Source organism: Hesperophylax consimilis, chromosome 1 (genome assembly GCF_061612785.1).
Source record: "Hesperophylax consimilis isolate HC1 chromosome 1, BYU_Hcon_1.0, whole genome shotgun sequence".
Classification (NCBI taxonomy): domain Eukaryota; kingdom Metazoa; phylum Arthropoda; class Insecta; order Trichoptera; family Limnephilidae; genus Hesperophylax; species Hesperophylax consimilis.
The window spans coordinates 23148541-23169112 of record NC_142836.1 but is presented as its reverse complement, the minus strand read 5'-3'; the positions used below and the strand labels follow the sequence as shown (position 1 = coordinate 23169112).

The following is a 20572-nucleotide window of genomic DNA, read 5'->3' as shown; positions in this document are numbered from 1 at the left end:
AATTTTTCTTATAAAAATGTATAAGTATGTAAAGGAATAAGTACTAATAAGTACCTACCTAGAAATGCCTAAGATTCCTTTGAGTTTGAATTATGAATTTTTATTTTATTTTATACGCTTTTTAAATGTCATTGATGTGTTGTCTTGATTACAAATTAAACAGCATTATTATTTTCTCGCTATGTGGCTGACATTTGAGTGATTGATATATTTAATTTTTTTAATCAAATAAAGATCGACAAATCAACATTAAATGTCGTTTCTTTGATTTCAGAGCAACACATTGTTTAATTTGTCTTATAAGTAACGTTCAAATTTTAATTGGTGGAAAATAAGACTCCAAATTTACTCAAGATAAATAACGACCTAGTGAATATTTATGTAGGTCAAGTTCTGAAAGGTTAATGTCTTAGGTGTGGTTCTCAAACTCATTATGGGTATTTTTTGATTAATTTCCAAATGTTAAAAAATCGTCCACCTTGCGAAGCCTTTGGGATATTTTAAATACGTACCCATATATTTTTTAGTCCTTGAAAATTTTAGAGAAAAAATTGAGTATTAGTCAATTACTTCACTACATGCTTAGACGACAACAATTTAATATTATTTCAAATAACTGTGTAAAAATTTGAGTGGTCAAACACTCAAATTTTGGGGCGAAGTTTAAGTATTTTATTCATGAATTATCTAATTATGTACATAGTTACATAGGTATCTACTTAATTCAGTTATGAATTGAAACGGCTGTTATAATATTATGTTGATTTTATGTGAATACTTCCGCTTTTTTAGCAAATATTATACAAGCATTATAATTTGCATGATTGAAATATTAAAATTAATTACATGCGTATGCAGAGCCATAACTCGAATCTCCGCATTATACCCAAGGTCTCTCAAATACCTAAAGGTATGGCTGAATTAAAACGTGATTTGAAATAAGTATCCTGGAAAAAAAAATATTTCTATGCTTGTTTAGTTTTTACATTCTACATCTTTGTTCATGTTTGATCAACAAAGACTAAATAGATCTCAATCACAGCATTTCACTTAAATACATCGATATTCGCTAGATGATGTCGATAGATTCAAATAGTTTAAAAATAGCTTGTTGCTGAATTTGTATGAAATAAAAGGTCGTAATTTGAATGATATAATGAATTGCAGCTTTGAACTCCATATCGCGAAACTACTCGCACACCAATACTTACACGAGAACAGTATAATAATGTCATCGTGGCAGAGTAAATAATTAGACAACTGTAAAAAGGTCAAACCAAATGCTTTCACAAAATGCAATATTTTGTAAACATTTATCTCTTTTTAATGAGACTAAAGTCATGCTTAATATGAGTAAAGCTTAATTCGGCACTAACAAAGCCTTTCCTACAAAAATAAATTTGATTGTTTACATGTTAAAAAATATAATAAGCAGTAATTGCTGATTGAAGTACTTGTACATATTGAATTATTTGGCGGGTTGGGAATAAGCTTACGTAGCTTAGTGGTCCAGAGCACCTGACCGGACATCGGAAGATGCGGGTTCAATTCCCGTAAGCGGCATTTATTTTTACTCGGGAAATATTTACAATTTGTAAAGTAATTTAGTAAAGCTTTACTTTTAATGCACATTTCTAGAATATATGCACAAATCGATGTGCCTTCGGGATATTGAATTAATTTTTAAGGCCCCGTAGTAAGCGTCAAAAGATGGTTCAAAGATGGTTCAAAGATGGTTCAAAGGGGGAGATCTGTAATTACGAATGTTAGAGGGAGCACGCTTATATTAAAAAAAACGATAATAATTAAGAGAAAATGATTAAAATATTTAATAAAACACGACTCTGAAATAGGCCAAAAATTTTCAAATTCTTTAGTTGAATTTAAAGATACACTGTGATATTTTTCATGCCTATAACATATTAAATAGCAGAACAAAACGTGTTTCAAATAATTTTCGGAGCTTACTTAGCGATTTTTTCTATCGAGGGAATTTCAAATAATTAACTTTTTGGCATAAAAAATATATAAATATATTCTTCAAAAATAACATATATTTTTTTGAACTTAAAAACTTAAAGAGTTAACGAGAAACTTTTTATAAATCGATATAATTTGGATATGCGGACTTAAAGCGACTTTTTAGCTTTTATCGCGCTTATATTGTTCCGATTTTAGACGTGTGTACAAATAATTTACCATGTGTGTATGATCAACTGTACCTGTCCAGTAAAAGTCAATGTGTCAATAGCCCTTGATTTAACGACGTTCAGTGGAAATAGTCACCTTCTCGGATCTCAAGTCACGAATTAGTTAAGAAACATTACTAAGCAAATTCAGCAAACTAAATATTTGGCATCCAAATTACCATAAAATATTAACAATAATTTCTGAAAATTATTACATACTTACCTGCATCATGTCCGCAAAGAATATACTCACGAGATGAGATCATTATGTTCAGAGCAACACATTTCACCGAAGTCTTAAAATAATTTTGCTATTAAATATAGTAATACAAATTCTAATCAAAATTCTTGCTAAACGAGTTCTAGATATCATTTAATATTAATATTTATGGAAGTCTAATTTTATTAAATTAAAAAAATTTATACTGCCTTTTTACATAATAAACACATTAGAAATATATTTTATTATTTTATGAAAATTCTTTTTCCTCTTCTTTAAATATGATAAAAATATTTTTTAAAGTAATGTAATCATTGATAATGGTTTAACGATTCATGGGATCCGATTAAATAAGTGAGGGTTCGTATTACAATGCCTAGGAATAAGCTCATGTATAACATTAACACAAAATTAAGTAAGTCAGGATTCGTATTGAGATGCTTAGAAGCGGTGAAGAAGCTTCATTAACACAGAATTAAATAAGTCAGGGTTCGTGTTGAGATGTCTAGGGGCGGTGAAGAAACTCATGTATAACATTAACCTAAACTTAAATAAGTCAAGGTTCCTATTGAGATGCCTACATACTATACATGTGTAACATTAACACAGAATTAAATAAGTGAGGGTTCGTATTGAGATGCCTAGAAGCAGTGAAGAAACTAATGTGTAATATTAACCTAAAATTAAATAAATCAGGGTTCCTACTGAGATGCCTAGGAGCGGTGAAAAAGCTCATGTGTAACATTTACACAGAATTAAATAAGTCTGGGTTCGTATTGAGATGCCTAGGGGCGGTGAAGGAACTCATGTGTAATATTAACATAAAATTATATGTATGAAATAATCAGACTGGTGAGTTATAATTTTTAATGTTTTCTATGTATGGCTTCCCAGTGAAATCGATAACTTAATAATATCAGATCAATAAGGCCTAACTATCGATGATTTTATACCGATTTCCCGCGGATTTAAAGCTACAGCCCTTGTAGCCGGCGCGTAAATACGGCCCTGCTTAAATCAGTTGTAGGAAAACTTATAAAATACTCTCAACTTGTGAAATTCTACATGCTGTATATAAAAAAGGACAAATTCTCTTGGTCACATTATTAAGATCTACAAGATTATCCAATAACACGGACCAAAAATGAAAGATGGCTTCGATACTTAAGTAACCTCCAGTCAGCTAAGCCATTCTAGGTTGCAGTCTGTGAGGTTAAGATTACACTGATGACAGTCAACCTCCGATGGCAGAGGGCCTCGGAAGAAAATTGCACATTTTAATATCTTGATCTTAAAAAATGAATCTTGAAAAATATTTATCAACAATTTACCAACACTTTATCAGGAAGCGGATTACAGTCCCGTTATTTATCAGGATACTCATTTTTCTTCGTGTGACCACTTTCAATACGAACATTGTGGTAGGCATAAGCAATGCCGTAATCAAATTTAAAATTTATTCTAACCTGATCATATTTGACCGAATAACATGTTTCAACATTTTGGAACTGCGACTTTTTAGGTTAAGTTTAAGGTCATAATACAGGTTGTACATACTAGCAACAAATTAGTATGACAAGTATTACATACGAAAATATCTCCTTTACGTTGACCTAGTAAAGTATTACACACGAGAATATCTCCTTTGCGATGACCTAGAAAGTATTTTGATTACTTGTTTTCAATATATTCGATATCTAAATAATAATTGTAAAACTGCCGCCCATGAAAAGTGGGCCAGCGATGTAAGACACCCTCGATAGAAATGTCTAAGCTTCATCGTGATAACAGATAGTAAAACGACGTATCATTTTCGTTGCGCATACGTGCTTGTTTTTCCCAGGCGTGTTGTAATCGCACTGAGCCTAGTTACTCGTACCTGCATCTGTATGCACGTATGCAGCTCTGCTTAAAAGAAATACTAGAGAAGAATGCAGACAGATCAAGTATTAATTCAGGAGAATAGCGAGAAATATTTTACCAACGATTTATTGATGAAATGCGAAATCTTAGAGCATGTAATTTCTTAAATATTATTTTTACCGCAACATACATAAGTATGTAATTTTATTTGAAAATGTTTAAATAGCATTTTATTAAAGCATTAAATTGACTTTTTAAATAAAAAAATTGCTAATAATTTTACAAAATTAGATTTCTTGAAACAAATATAGTATTATGTTCAAGCCAAATACGTTACGAAAACGTACGTCAAATTGTGAGCTCTGGCATTTTAAATTTGTATTTGGATATCCTAGGTCTAAAACTATTTTCAAGTCAGAAAATAAATTTTCCATAACGGGCTGTAAAGCTTGGAAATATCATTTTGACTGTAAAAAATAAGATTGTTTCACCAATTTATTTTTTACCACATTTTAATATTTTTAATTGCAAAAAAATGTTGAATCTCGGGCAAAACCGGGTATAAACTTAGATTAATTTATAAGGCAAAGCAAGTTACTGCATCAATATTTTAAAATAAGAAAAATAGGTTTGCAAAAGATGCATGCTCTGAATACTTGATTTAATATTATAGTAGGTAGGTAGGTACTTACCACAATTCATTCACTACAGCGCATTCCATGCAGTTAATTGCACCTCAACTGGAGGCTGGAGACTAGAGGTGCATTGCGCCTACTTACGACTGTCCCATATTCACAAGTGCATTTGCACCGCCTTCGCGTGCACCCGCGCCTACAGATGCTTCACCGTGAATGTAAACAAAATACAACTTAGCCTTGAAATTTACACATATTGTGTAAGAATGTACGAAATTGTGTAATCACAAAAAAATTCACCTAAGGAAGATAATATAGTAATTTATTTGGTAAACTAAAAATTCACATAAATTACAATTCGTACTACAGTTATTATTTATTTATTAATTTTCGGGAAATCGACAGTTTACATTTATTTCATTTTGTACAGAAATATTATACAGCCAAAATAAAACATATTATGGATTTCCTCCTTGTGATTTTACCTCTACTGAGACAGCATAATATGGAATAAGTAAATTAAATTTGTAAGAAAGGAATATGAATTAAAAAATTTATACAAAACAAAAGATTATATAAAACAAAAAAATTACAAAACTATATATTTATAGCCATGGAGAGAGGTTGGAGATATAAATCAAATCATAATAGAAATATAAACAATAGAGACATAACATTATTTACAAACCATCAGACAAATATTCATTTAAGTTCACAACTGAAAATATTAACCTTGGATAATATGTTATTGTAATTAACATATACATTAATTATTTCATCTTTGCATAAAGTGTTTTTTGTCCTTCTTCTTGACTATATCTTTCCTTTTGCTTCTCTCTCTTTCACATATTTACTTTAATTTAATTTATAAATTTTAATTTCTTCGTTTTTGTAAGTTTATGACGGTTTTAAAATAATGTTTTTATAAAATGTTAATTTTGGCGTGAGAGCGTCCGGTGCGTGAAAGAGACAATATAATATAATCTCTTCCCTAGAAAGCAATGCAAGAACAAAACCACAAAAAACAAGAAAGTTATGGAAAACATATTATTTGATAAGCAATGCCATTACAAAATACTTACACGATCGATTCCATTGTTTTCGCTGCTAACATTCGAGAGTTATTACTGGGAAAAAATCAGAAATAAATAGTATGACTCTACTCTCGATTCAACTCAATGCACAAAATTCTGAAAATGTTTAAGTTATTTCATTGAACTGCTTTACTCGTAAATTAAAAATTAAGTAAAATCTTTACGAATGTGATGCCCGTTAGCCACGCTTATTGTCTTTGGTTTTAAAACTTTTGAATTCACATGCTAACAGTAGATAATAATTTGAACAAAAGCGAAGGATATCTGGTTATTTGTTTGGGCGCAAGGCGCAATTGCGTAACCAAAACGTTGACTGAATTTTTTATTGCTGCATTTATTATACGAATTATCGACACTTTGTTCAAATTTTATGTCAACAATAAACGGAACGGCGTAATAGGAATTTGTTTCTTTGTATAAACTATTAACATCTAGCTTTACAACCCGGTTTCACCCGGCAGTAGATTCGTTTTCACTTTATTCATTTTTGTTTTCTTCTGACAAAATTGATATAGAGGGAACAATGCGTTCTCATGTGTTATTTATTTCACGAGAGTTAAATTAGTATTCGTTTAAGAGTTATTGCTTCAAACCACCAGATTTTCTACAGATCGAGTGGAATAGTACCTGCCCAATAATTATCTGTTTATTTGTGAGTTTTAAAATTTTAAAACTCACTTGGTGCTTTGGCCAACATTGCCCCAAGGTGCTTTTGTTGTGTCAAGTTTTTAACGGTCCTCTTCAACCTTCACCATTGATATGAAAGTCTGCGAAAGGAAGACGGTATTCGTTGTTACATTGGTTCAAGTTTATCTTCCTTTTTAACTGCATTGTACCACATTACCGCAATTACTACTGAAGACTTTCATTCCCACTGCTTTCCAAGGACATAATTTGAAAGGCTAGCGTCGGTTTACTCGGACACCTATCAGGGCTGATTGGTGGCCGTAATGAGAAAATTACAAGTAACCGTTACTTCGCACATTCTCTATTGAAGTCGATCGCCTACAGGTACAGACACTCGGTGCCTGGTGGAGAGGCGAGTGCCTGGTACCTGGTACCTGGTGCCTTGTACTCGGACTATCATCGGCACGCGGGGTGCAGTAATATAATAAGAATATAGCAGTAATACTTGCAAGTACATAAGTTCCGCTGTCTTCCAATTTCTCAATCTGCGACTCTGGTAACATTTAGCAACAAGTGCTGGTGCAATATGACTGCGTTTGAAGCAGGTTAGTTTATTTAGTATGCAGTCGTCCCACGGGTCGGTAAAGAATCGACAAAAACCGAGTGCCGTTTACCGATAGCCCGCTGATCATATATTTGTATTGGGGTCTGCAAACAGTGCCGACGAGTCGGGGAGCGAGCGGGAGCGATGCGGTATACTTCCCGTATACAGCTAGCGGTACCAGGTTTCAGTGGGCGCAAGATATTTATCGAGTCACGTCGATATCACATGACAAACTTCGAATTATCATTTTTACCAATAGAAATTATTTTAGTTAAATAATATTCTTAATAATTTATTATTTATGCACATTAATAATTTCACAAAAGTTTTCACAGTCGACTTATTTTGTTAAATTACTGTATATGTTAAATTACCTATGGAAATAGTACTTTATAAATTGTACCCATGAGTCAATTTGACGATGATGAGAAAGTGATATTAATCGTAAAGGCGGTAAGTGCGAAAATTTCCCGCTTCCTAACAGGACTGGGCCAATGTCGATAATGTACTGACCCGTGGGAAGACGGCCTTAATATGTGCCATAACCATAGCTAATTGAAACAAAGGGGAAATAGTATGGCAGAAGGAAGCGTTCCGGCTGTCGCCAGCTACGACCAAACTGCACGGATTATCAACGCAGCGAAGGGCGGAGCCAATGAAACTTATGCGTTTGGTGTGTAATTAGAATCAAATTTAATGCCTGTGCGTAAACGCGAGTTGCAGCAAAATGGGTGAAAGATTGGCGACACTTTTGTGTGTACTATACTGATAATGGTGTATGGAACTTCTCTCTATGACCACATAACCAGCGTCCTTCAAAAAGCTGGGACTAACATCTCGTAGCGAATCAAAGGTAAATAACATGTCAAGGTTGCAAATTACATAAAAAAGCGTAGATATTACCGTCAATGGTCAATAACACTACAGCAGGCAGTCTTAGCTATTAATAGAAAATATGATGACTTATCGTATTCTTCAATGGTAAATAATAATTGTAATTATTATTAGAAACGGAATGGTATTGTATTTACTTCGCCAGAGCTTATACTGAAAAAATATTTTACTCCGTCTGAGAAATACATAATTTAAAAACAAATATAAATGTAAACATGTTAAGGACATGTCAAGAAAGATATCGTACTAAAATCACGATATGAAAAACATTTCCGGTGTGTGGAAATTTTTTTTTTTTTTTTCCGGTGTGTGGAAATTACGTAGGTTATTTGGATATCCTATATATTATATATATTTACCCTCGGACACTCTGTATAACGGACATGTCTCTGTATTATGTTTGTAAATTGATGAGGATTTATTGTGCAGATATGTATTATTCGTACGTACTGATTTGTTATATGTTTCGCCTTCTGAAGGCATTATAAAACTGTGGTGAAGCCACTTGCAGACGATATATAGGTACTTATAGTGAAAAACAAATTGCTTTTATTTTTATTTCCTATGCCCTTATTGATTTCCGAGTAAAATTTCAAAAATTGTAAAAGGTTATTGATTAACCTTTAAAGTTTCCGAACTATTCCAACAGTATCGTTTAATTTTGACTTAAAATCTTTAAAGTAATGTTTTTCCAAATTAATAATTTAGATGACTCAGGGGGTTTCTTTTTCCATGCATAATTATTTTACCAACTTGTATTTATGTGTTCCATTATAATTGAACTCGAACTAGTGAGCGAAATATATATTTTTGTTTATTTGTTAAACTAGATTTAGGATTATGAGAATTTTCATTAATTTCCAACTTCTCTAAAAGATTGAATTAACGGCTTTTATTTTGTATATGTAACGGATTTGGCTTATCGTTAAGTAATTGATTTTTATCTACGAGATGTTTTTAAAATTGTGACAGAATTTATTTTTAGTTTTAACAATCGCATGTGTCCTCGTTGTTCTGTATACAACATTGCATCCGTCACACTGGAGTTTATAAATGCTCCTATTTTTTTTAGTTTGGGTAGTTTTGAGTTGTTAAGAGATGATCCTTAAGGCGAAGCTTAATGCTAAATCACTATTTTGATTAATATTTATAAGGAATTGGTGTACATTATGAATACGTAAATATTCTTTAGATAAATTGACGGTTTTCCCAACGTTTCGCTTGAGTAGAATACAAATAAATAAAAAAATTACTCAATAAAAAATTAAATGTAAACTACTAAAAAAAACTATATTTTTTCAATATAAATGTATGAACGCGTAAAGGAAAAAAACTTTTTATAAATACGGTATTATAGCTAAGATTATCTGTGACAGTTTCACTTGTTTAACTTTTTTGCCTTCTTATATAATCATTTACAAAATAAATAAAAACCAGTTTTGTGCCTGAAATCGAACGTTTCTAGACTCCATTTTTCAAGCGATGTTAATGCATATTACCTACAATATAAGGTATACCAAGAATATACACATTTTTGGCTTGTAGTTTCCTCTTAATAATTATTGTTTGTGTGGAATTTTTCACACGAGCCACAATTTTTGAGAACTTTTGCGATTTTATAAATACTATATAAATAAGTATGAACGCGTAAAGGAAAAAAACTTTTCAAAATACGGTATTATAGCTAAGATTATCTATTTATTAATAAATTATTTTTTTAGTTGTAAGTAAACAACGCTTTATGAAATTTAAATCATAAACATAAAAAATAACTTTAGTAATTCTTTGGAGTACGTTGTTATAAATGTTTCCTGGTCAATTAATATTCATATTTATGTAAACACACAAAAAATACTCATTATTAAATATACTTCCTTTTCACCTGAAGGAGAATTCCAACTAACCCAAACACGACAATGTGTAATATTTTAAATAAGTAATTTATAAGACGAGTTTGTTTCGTAGCCTTTAAATCCATCACGTCCTAGTCTTTAATTGCTTTGATCAAGGTTAGGTTGTCTTGCACAAACAAAACTATTAATACATTTTGAGAAAAAAATCTTCGAACGTCTAACATCGATGCTATGGACGCCCAGTGTGTTGAAATACCTTGAAAATGTTGTAATAATGTGGGATGTGTTTGTAAATTGGACTGATCAACTTGCGTGTAACTATGTAATATTTCCTATTTCATTCTTTGTTACAAAAAAAACCTTCGTATCTGGGAAATACAAACCTTCAACTTAACCTTAAAACTATTCTGTTTTTCCTCCAATATTCAATACGCCCGCCGTAAATACCCGATTGACTTATTAGTCTTATTACTATTTATTACCTCGCTAACTTCATTAACTGCCCTGGGCCAATAAATTTGTTCTGACGACGTTTATTTCAAGGTTATCCAAACGATGGCACAGAAAGAAAGAGGAAACGCCACCTGGTTTAACACCATAAAAGTCTAACGATCCAATCGATATTATACTTCCGGCCATGATAATAATTCACGTTAACACATGAATACCAATAAAAGACATTTAGTCATATAGGAAAATCTCTATCCCATTTGTTACCTGAATTTCGTCACAATGTTAAAATAATTTTAACTAAATAAAGTCCGTCAATATATTGTAATGATCCTACCTAAACTTCGTCACAATATTGAAATGATCCTACCTAAACTTCGTCACAGTATCGTAATGATCCTACTAAACATCGTCATAATGTTGTAATGACCCTACCTAAACTTCGTCACAATATCGTAATGATCCTACCTAAACTTCGTCACAATATTGAAATGATCCTACCAAAACTTCGTCACAGTATCGTAATGATCCTACTAAACATCGTCATAATGTTGTAATGATCCTACCTAAACTTCGTCACAATGTTGTAATGATCCTACCTAAATTTCGTCACAATTTTGTAATGATCCTACCTGAGCTTCGTTACAATGTTTTAATGATACTACAACCTAAACTTCGTCACAATATCGTAATGATTCTACCTAAACTTCGTCACAATGTTGTAACGATCCTACCTAAACTTCGACACGATGTTCAAATTATGTAACATACTTATTCAAATGCCAGCGCAGACCCGTGAAAAATCACGGGACATTAAAATTCAAATTTCTAAAAATACAATTAAATTCATTTTCTGTTAAAATATTATATTAGTAGGTACCTAATTAATCGCTTGTCTGAATTATTATTCCTTAAACACGCCGTTCCAATTTCAAAAATGACGCTAAAATTCAAAGCAAGTTTCATTGACCGTGAGTATTTTCACGCATTAATAACGCACATCACAGACAACTGAAGTTAATGTGTTAAATATAATACCGTGGACCAATAGTCTAAATGCGGGGTAACTATAGTTTAAAAATGAGCTCTGTAGTGTTTCTACTTAATTTATTTCTTAGTCTTCTAATAAAATTGTCTTTTTTGATACCTTCTTCAGTACATATTCAAAATTTGCTTTGAAATTTAGTTTTCAATCCAATTTTTCACCTTAATTTGATTTCATTTATTTTTTCATCATTAATTGTCAAATTAAACCCTACATTATGCGTTTTATTTCCCATTTCCATATATTTTGTTATAATAATAAAAATAAGAATTTATTCCAGAATGTATGAAGGTATAGTGCTATGTAATACATTCCATATTTTGAAATAATATCTAAAATAATTAGAATCAGAAAAATAATAATACATAGATAGGCACAAAAACTGCGGAATTTAAGTGAAAAAAGAAGATAAACACAAAAATGTGTGTAAGCGGCCTTTTATAGAGGATATTTGGACATCTCCCGTCTCCAGAGGGCCATCGGGGGGGACTCCATCCAGGCAACCATGGCAGTTTTATTCGATTGGCTTAGTCTGCGCTATAACCTTTCCATGTGGTGGCGAAGAAGCGCTCTGAAATATATCTCCAGGAATATTTCCGTATCGCTGCAGTATCTCGGTAGGCGGAATAGTTGTTTACGTACAGTTTCAACTAATTTATTTACAACAATTTTGCTATATTTTGTAGGTCTTCATTAATTTCATTTATTGCGTCTATGTACTCTTCACACGAATCATGTTTTAACGAATCGTTTTCGAATAGTTTAATTTTGAAATGTTTTATTGCTTTAATTTTTATCATTTATTTAAATTATTAATAAAATTGGGCCTATACGGACCCTTTCGGAACACCTAGGTTGTTTTCTGTTGGTTCTGATACTGAGTTTTCTACTTTTATTTCCTGGAGATATTCTTTAAATAGTTTATGATTACATCAGAAAGACTTATATATTCTATTTTTTTTCCTTTCTGTCTTTTCACAGGTCTTTTGAAATCTAAGAATGGTGATTTTTTTTTAAATTTTTATCTATGCATCAATCACTATATTCATAGCTGCTTCGCATTAGTTATTGTTCCGGAAACTTGATTGCTCGTCACATAATATGTTTTCCAAATATTCAACTAGTTGACTTTTTATTACAATTTCTAGTACATGTTAGTATTTTCATAACATTGGTCTAAATTCTTCACATTTTCTGGAATTAACATCTTATACCTTATATCTTATCTTATAACTAACATCAATCGGGATCAAAATAGATGTCTTAAATGTGTTTGGAAATGTTTCATTTATTATCTTCAATATATGAGGTCCTATCATTGGTATTGCATCTCAATACTCTAATACTGATTCCATATGGACCCCATTTTGATTTGGTACTGTTAAGAATTTGTAAAATATACTTTTAATTGCTTTCAAATATGTAACTATTATTACGGCTAATTATATAACGTGGTAGGGGAGAACCACCATGAAGAGAACGTTCCATGAAGAGAAAATTGAACATTGTGCCAAAACTAACAACTTTATTGACACATAGATACCCATCGTATGCTTGTAGTGGTGCCGCGTTGGTTTGCGGGAAGCATGGTTACAGCGTTGTCAGTTCGCTGGCGACAGTCGAGGTGTAAAGTACTGAGCATCGTTTTTTTTTTTCTTCGTGAATTTGTGAAGTCTGTCTACGTTTAACGAGTGCAAGTACACCAAAGGTGATCCTGTCTTATCACACTTAGCTGTTATAACTTACATATCGTGAGTACAATGATGTATCATATTAATCCCTTATTGCCATTTTTAATTTTTTCAAAACCAAACTGCCGTTTCCATGAAAAGAACATAACAAAAGCCCATGAAGAGAACGTTCTCTTCATGGGCTTTGTGTTCTCTTCACGGAATATCTAGGCAATGCATATTTTATCAGTCTAGACTTCTTCTCCAGGTGGATGCCGTCGCGTTTTTATAAATGATTTGAATTAGTACAACTCAAACTATATTTAGAGTCGAAGTAAGAAAGACATAACTTATTAATTTGGCTACATATTCAGCAGTTTAAGAATCGAATGCAATCGTATATCCTTTTTATTTTAGATCATGCCAAAAATAAATCGCAAGACTGACGATGAATTCAAGAATGCTATAGATGATGTCATCATAAATAAGAAGAGCATACGAAGTGTGGCGAAAGATAAAGGTATTGCGACCACATTACTTTGGAAAATCATTCAACGAGCGAAGCAAGCACATGAAACTGGTGAAAGTTTTAGCTACACTCGCAATATAGGGAATAGAAAAATATTCTCTCCTGAACTTGAGGATTTATTAGCATCGTACCTGAGCACTGCTTCAAAAATGTGCCATGGCTTGACTAAACTTCAAACAAGGGTACTGGCTTACCAATTTGCTGTAGCTAATAATATTATCATTCCATCTTTTTGGAGAGTCAATGAAAAAGCTGGAATACACTGGCTCGATGGCTTCATGAAGCAACAAGTCAAGCTTTCAGTACGTCAACCAGAAAGCACCTCTCTGGGCAGAGCTACAAGTTTTAATAAAACAAACACCAGTAACTTCTTCAACAACTTGGAAAAGCTTCTACAAAAGTACAAATTTCCCCCAAATATGATTTGGAACTTGGATGAAACTTCTTGCACAACGGTTACAAAGCCACCGAAAGTTATAGCTGTTCGAGGTTCCAAGCAAGTAGGCCAAGTAACGTCTGCTGAAAGAGGAGATTTGGTGACTGGTCTTTTCTTCATCAGTGCTGTTGGAAATACAGTTCCACCTGTTTTTGTTTTTCCAAGAGTACACTTTCAAGAGAGAATGTTAAAAGGGGCACCGATAGGCAGTAAGCGTCTGGCCCATTCAACTGGATGTATGACTGAAAACTGCTTTGTTGAGTCACTGAAACACTTCAAACAGCATGTGAATCCTTCAGAGAATAATAGAGCGTAACCCACGTAAATATTAAAGTTGTGGAGTTTGCACGAGAAAACAACATAATTATTTTGACTCTACCGCCACATTGCAGCCACAGGATGCAGCCTTTGGATGTATCAGTTTATGGTCCATTTAAAACTAGATATCGCCAAGCCATGAACAACTGGATGACTACCAATCCTGGAAAAAGAGTAACTGTAATGGAAATAGCAGAACTTGTGAATGCAGCATACGGATATTCGTTCTCCATATCAAATATCTGCAGTGGATTCGAGAAAACTGGAATCCATCCTTTCAATAATAATATTTTTTCGGAGACCGATTTTCTTTGTTCGTCGGTTACTGACCGTCCGATTGTGGAAAACGAACAACCAGCGTTGCCATTGAATTCTTCTGCGAAGGACAACGTTCAACGTGAACAAGAGCAGATAATGGATGTGCTGACTTTGGATTTGAATTTGGGAACTGATTGCATTGCTAACCAAGAATTAGAGTCTTTACCATCGATCAGCTCAATCACAACTGATCTGAGCCGTAAGCAGCTTGGGATTGCAGTTGTCTCTCCCCATGCTATAAGACCCTACCCTAAAGCATCTCCACGGAAGAATATTAGAAGAGGTGGAGCACGGAAGGGGAAGTCTAGTATCATAACAGATACTCCTGAAAAAGATGAATTGATTCGGATCAGTGACGAAAAAAATAATAAGAAAAAACCGAAAGGGAAACAAACTCCAGGAATACCAACGAAAGGAAAAAAACTTCAACAGAATACAGATAAATCAAAGAACGTTAGGAAAACGAAAGTATTCAATAAAGAAAAGTCTACTAAGGAACGAGACAGGAGTGACTCTGAATCTACGGACACGCAAATATCTATTCACGACGATTCATCAGAAGATCTTGAAGATATAATCGATAACGAAGTCTGCCACGTTTTCAGTGGCAGATATAATGTAAGCTTTGAAGAATGGATCCAATGTAAAGTATGCAGAAAATGGAGCCACGAATCGTGCGGTGAAAAGGGCTCTTTGAACTTTTTTTGCAGGAAATGTTTCTGAGCGATTTTTTAACTAAAGTTTTCTGTATTTAAAAAAAAATAATTAATGTCCTTGATTTCATTCGTTGTTTTACTTTGCATTATTAAAATTATTTTTGGTATCGACAGATAAACAACATACCTAATAATGGTCGAAGTCCAAGACTGTTCTTTTCGTGGGGACCCGTGTTCTCTTCATAGTACACTATACCTTGAAAAGAACATTTCCCATTTTTTAGAAAATTGGTATTTTCTCTTAATCCGAAAGAATTACGTGACTTCCACTCTAGGTTTAATGAGAGGATAGAATAGGGTCTACATAACAACATTTAGTTATTTCAATATTGCATAACTTTGAAAGTTACAGCACCAAGAAAAAAAAAGTTCTCTTCATGGTGGTTCTCCCCTACTTGTTTCTCCATTAATTTGTATATATTACGTGTCATTTGAGCTAGTTGAAAAATATTATTTTGAAATTTTGTGTAGATGTGGTATTGTAATGTTGTTGTCCCTATTTATACAATAAGTGAGGTATATTAAGCTAAAAAAACAATATAAATAAATAAACAAAATGCCTAAAAAATTTTACTTGAACCGAAAAAAACATTGTACAGGTGTAAATCTCAAGGGAAAGAATCTTAATGTATAGATAGTTAGGTGTTTATGATTGATACAATTTACCTAATAAGACATTTTAATCATAGGTACCTTCGTTATTGATTCATGTATAGCTCACAGTGCCCATTGAATACACATCTCTAATAATCTTTAATGTAACTTGTGTACAATAATTATATAATTAGTTTGTATGACTACATGTGATTCAAATTAAAAGCTAAAATGATTAGACATTACAAATAAATTATGTACCTACTTTGAGTCATGTTATAACGCCTTCGTGTTTTCTGTATAATGTGCAATAACTATTGTGCACATAAAAACAATGGCAAGGAACTAGTTTGTTATTAAAACATTATAATTACAATGATAATTATAGATAATGATAATCATTATATACATAAATTATCGTTATAATATTATATTTATCCTCCAAATATGTTTTTTCTTGATTTTACATACATAAATACGAATGTATTTTAATTTCATAATGTATACTTTTTTTATAAAATTATGCATATATCACAATATATATTGTTAAATAGTTATTTGTTTTCTAAATATACACTCCTCTTCCATCTACAAGCAAATGCTTCCAATGAAGGGGCAGTATAAATCATAAGATACAAAATAACCCATTGTAAAACGTTAATTATTATGGTTTGTACAAAAGTTTTATTAACAAAAATGTATTATTATTAGTTTTATTAATAAAACCTGCTAAAAACCCAGTCTTACATATAAACATTCCCGGGTTACGAATAACCTGACAATATTTGAAAATCTCCTACTACCACCTCAGGAAATGGAAAATGTTGCTTGTGTTATGATGGAGGACCAGCCGAAGAATTGAACTCACTTCGCCTTGATGGGACCCAATTTCAACTCGGTCACCGACCGGTCAAATCGATTTTTTATTGAATATACAGATCCTGGTCGGGTTGACGGACGCACAAATAGCGGTGAAACAAGTTTTTTTAAAGAAAATCAACATAGATCTCCATGTATTATTAACTATTTAATATATAATATGTCGTCCTATCGGCAAACTTCGGTTATTGCATTAATAAAGTACTTACTTAAAAGTCCTTACTGCGCCTAGGTCAGTGGGAAGTTTTTTAATTGTTTAATTACCTCTCTGGGAGGGCCGTGCCTTTTACTACGTATAACATTTAGTATATTAGTTAATTTTAAGCTCGGATTGGTTGGAATTTCGGGCTTAGCGAGCTTAGAACATAATCCGTATATAGGTCGTAAACTTGATATCACAAATACTAGACGTATTGTCAAAGATTTTAACAAAGGAATGTGCTTTTTTTCTTTCTAAAACAAAACCATTGTCTACGTGAGTGATATATCTATGCTCTCTACTGTCATACCACGATCGTGAGCTTTCAATGACACCGCTATTTTACGAGTTTTTTTATAAAGTTCCCCACTTCAATGGTGGTATATGCGAAGATATTAATTTTAAATTGCATTGGTTTTGCTGGACTCTTCATGAAATAAATTAGATTGAAAACAAATTTCCTGACGTTGAAACTTTTAAAAGCCCTTTCCAGACTATTTAAGATTGATTATGAATTAATAACGTAGACATTTCTTATCATTCGATGAAGATTTCTCACCGTTCGTACTGATAAAATTAGGCAATTTAGGTAAATTTCGGTGAGATGAAATTATTAACATGATAATCGAGTTTGTCATATGACTGCTAGCGGCTCGTTGTCTGAAAATGAACTATTCTGCTGCGTATCCAGATTTCCAGCAGATTAAGTCCGCTAGAATTTCAGCGAGGAATGTCGTACATGGCGAGGATACGGATTGACTGATATACCGGGCCTTAGAGACACGAAGTATACCTTATCCTACAAGTGTCTATATATTTCAGTAATGATATTAACGTGACCCCAATATTAGAAGACATAAGAAGAAATCTTCAAAGAGTCCTCTACCATTGCCCAACCAACATTTGGCGCTCATTATTTCGGAATAGGAGGAATTCATATTCGTATTATTTTTAACCTCCTATGTATGCTCTTTTATTAAGGCGATCAAATATTTTATGCTCATGAAATGCAACTAAACTTAGTTATGACAAAATTTATTCAAATGAAAGAAACGCTTTGTTTTAATCAATACTTTTATAAACTTCAGTGATTTAGTTATTATTTTAAACTATTGGGAATTATTCGAAACCTTTGTAATTATTTGAAGATTTTGGGAAGCATTGGGAATTATTTGAAACGTGTATATTTAGAACAGAATACAAAATACTTCGGGAAAAAATCTATGATATGTAACTTCTCAATTAAAAATGTTGCTTTACTTGGAAGAATTAGAAAAAAATCGATAAAAAAACAAGTTAACTACTATTTTAAACAATTGCTGCACCACATATATGCTACTGTTCTAGTGTTATCTACCTCATTGATGTAGGTAGCTTAAAAGCACTCCAAATATTCCTGAATATAGCAATGAGACTAATTTTGAAGTATAATAAATATAAACCCATACAAAAAATGCTAAAGGAATTAGATATAATCAGTGTTAATCAAAGAATTCTCCATAACGTTTTAATTTTTATCTATAAAGTTTTTAACAACTTACTACCAACTTATTTTAGAGACAAACTACAATATAATAAAGACCTCGACACTCAATTTACAAGACAGAAAGAAAACAGTATAATCAAAAAATTAATTTAAAAAAACACAGAATTGTTTATTGTATAAAGTAATCAAAATGCATAGCTTAATCTCCAGTTACATTAAAAATGTACTTAGTTTAAGAAAATTAAAAGAAGTCATAAATGATATATGTATTATTTTTTAATGATAAACTAATTAGACCATTGAGAGGTTAGTGTCCTTTAAGAATGTTGTTTTCTATCGGAGATACGTGGATGACATTTTGATCGTATGGACTGGTACACAGAGGCAGCTGGATGTCTTCATCAAGGAGATAAATCAAATCAATAGGTCGATTCAATTCACTATGGAGATAGGAGGAGATAGAATCAACTTTTTAGATGTAGGAATTAGGATTGTTAATAACAAGTTGGAATTTTCGATATACAGGAAGCCTACATATAGTGATAATATCATCCACAGCTCTTCGAGACATCACATCTCACACAAATTGTCGATATTCCATTGTCTAATCAATAGACTGTTACATGTACCATTGAATGATATAGATTACAGTAAAGAATTGAATGTTATCAAAGCTATTGCGGTGAATAATGGTTACGATAGCGGAATAATAGATAATTTAATAAAAAAGAAAAATAAAAAAACTCACTGTAACTTCAATTACATATGGCCTTACACCAGAAAATGAAATTGAAACAAAACAATGGTGTAAAATACCATACCTTGGGAAAGTATCAAATAAAGTTTCGAAATTGATAAACAGTGACAAGAAGTGTAAGACAGCTTTTTGTAGCGTGAATTCTTTGGGTAAGATATTAATAAACAATAAGGATAAGAGAGATAAATTGGAGAACTCTGGAATTTACCAAGTGAATTGCTCGAATTGCCCTGCATGTTACGTGGGACAGACAGGAAGAGCAGTATCGACCCGTATAAAGGAGCATTTCGCATGTTGGGTAAATCGAAAGGGAGATTTATCGAACGTAGCCTTGCATTTGCCAGAGAACCAACATACTTTTGACAAGGATAGAGATGTCAAGGTTCTTCACGTTTGTGAAAAGGGACAGAAATTAGACAGATTAGAATTACTAGAAATTAATCGCCTAACGAAGAAAATTGATCGTAAATATGACATGAATAAACAGTTGGAACATGGTGCATAGTCGCCATTAATATATCCATTGTAATTAATTTGAATAATGTTACCTTAGACTCTGAGGTAACATTTTATTCTAAGTAATTTGCGATGTATGTATTGATGATTATTGAACATTTTGTTATTCATGACTTATTTACCTTAAATAACAGTTGTGTAATTTAATTATGTAATCTTCTGATCCTTTGTTGCAAACGTCAAGAGTTTTGACATCTCTATCTTTGTGGAAATAATTTTAGTTTTCAGGTAAATGCAAAATTATGTTCAATAGATCATAACCCCCCCCCCACTTTTTGATTTGCCCAACTAAGGAGGTGTTCTTTTATACAGTTTGATTCTTCTCTTCCGGATTGTCCTGCGTGGTATGCAGGAAAATTCATTATTTTATTTACTAAATTATCGATTATTCTGCTATAGTGACCATTGTTATATTATTATTTCTTATTTATGACATATTAACCTTAAAGAACCATTGTAATTTAATAACCCAAAAAAATGACCCTACCTTGACATTGTGTACCTAATTTTGTATAAATTCTGTAACAAAAGAATTTCAATTGCCAGCCTGAAGATGTCCATAATAGGACGAAACCGGTACTGGTAAAATATACAAGTGGAAATAAGTTAAAAAATGTTTTATTTTCTATTTTAATACTATATAATTCCACCACGTATAACAGTGTAATAAATAAATACTG

At 32.2% G+C, this 20572-nt stretch overlaps 1 protein-coding gene and 1 pseudogene across 2 annotated transcripts in view; both read left to right on the top strand.

Moving 5' to 3' along the window:
- Positions 1 to 20572, top strand: part of LOC149426471 (estradiol 17-beta-dehydrogenase 11-like) — a 126926-nt gene that overhangs the window by 65483 nt on the left and 40871 nt on the right. The window lies entirely within an intron of this gene.
- LOC149426472 (uncharacterized) lies at positions 13823 to 15468 on the top strand (annotated as a pseudogene).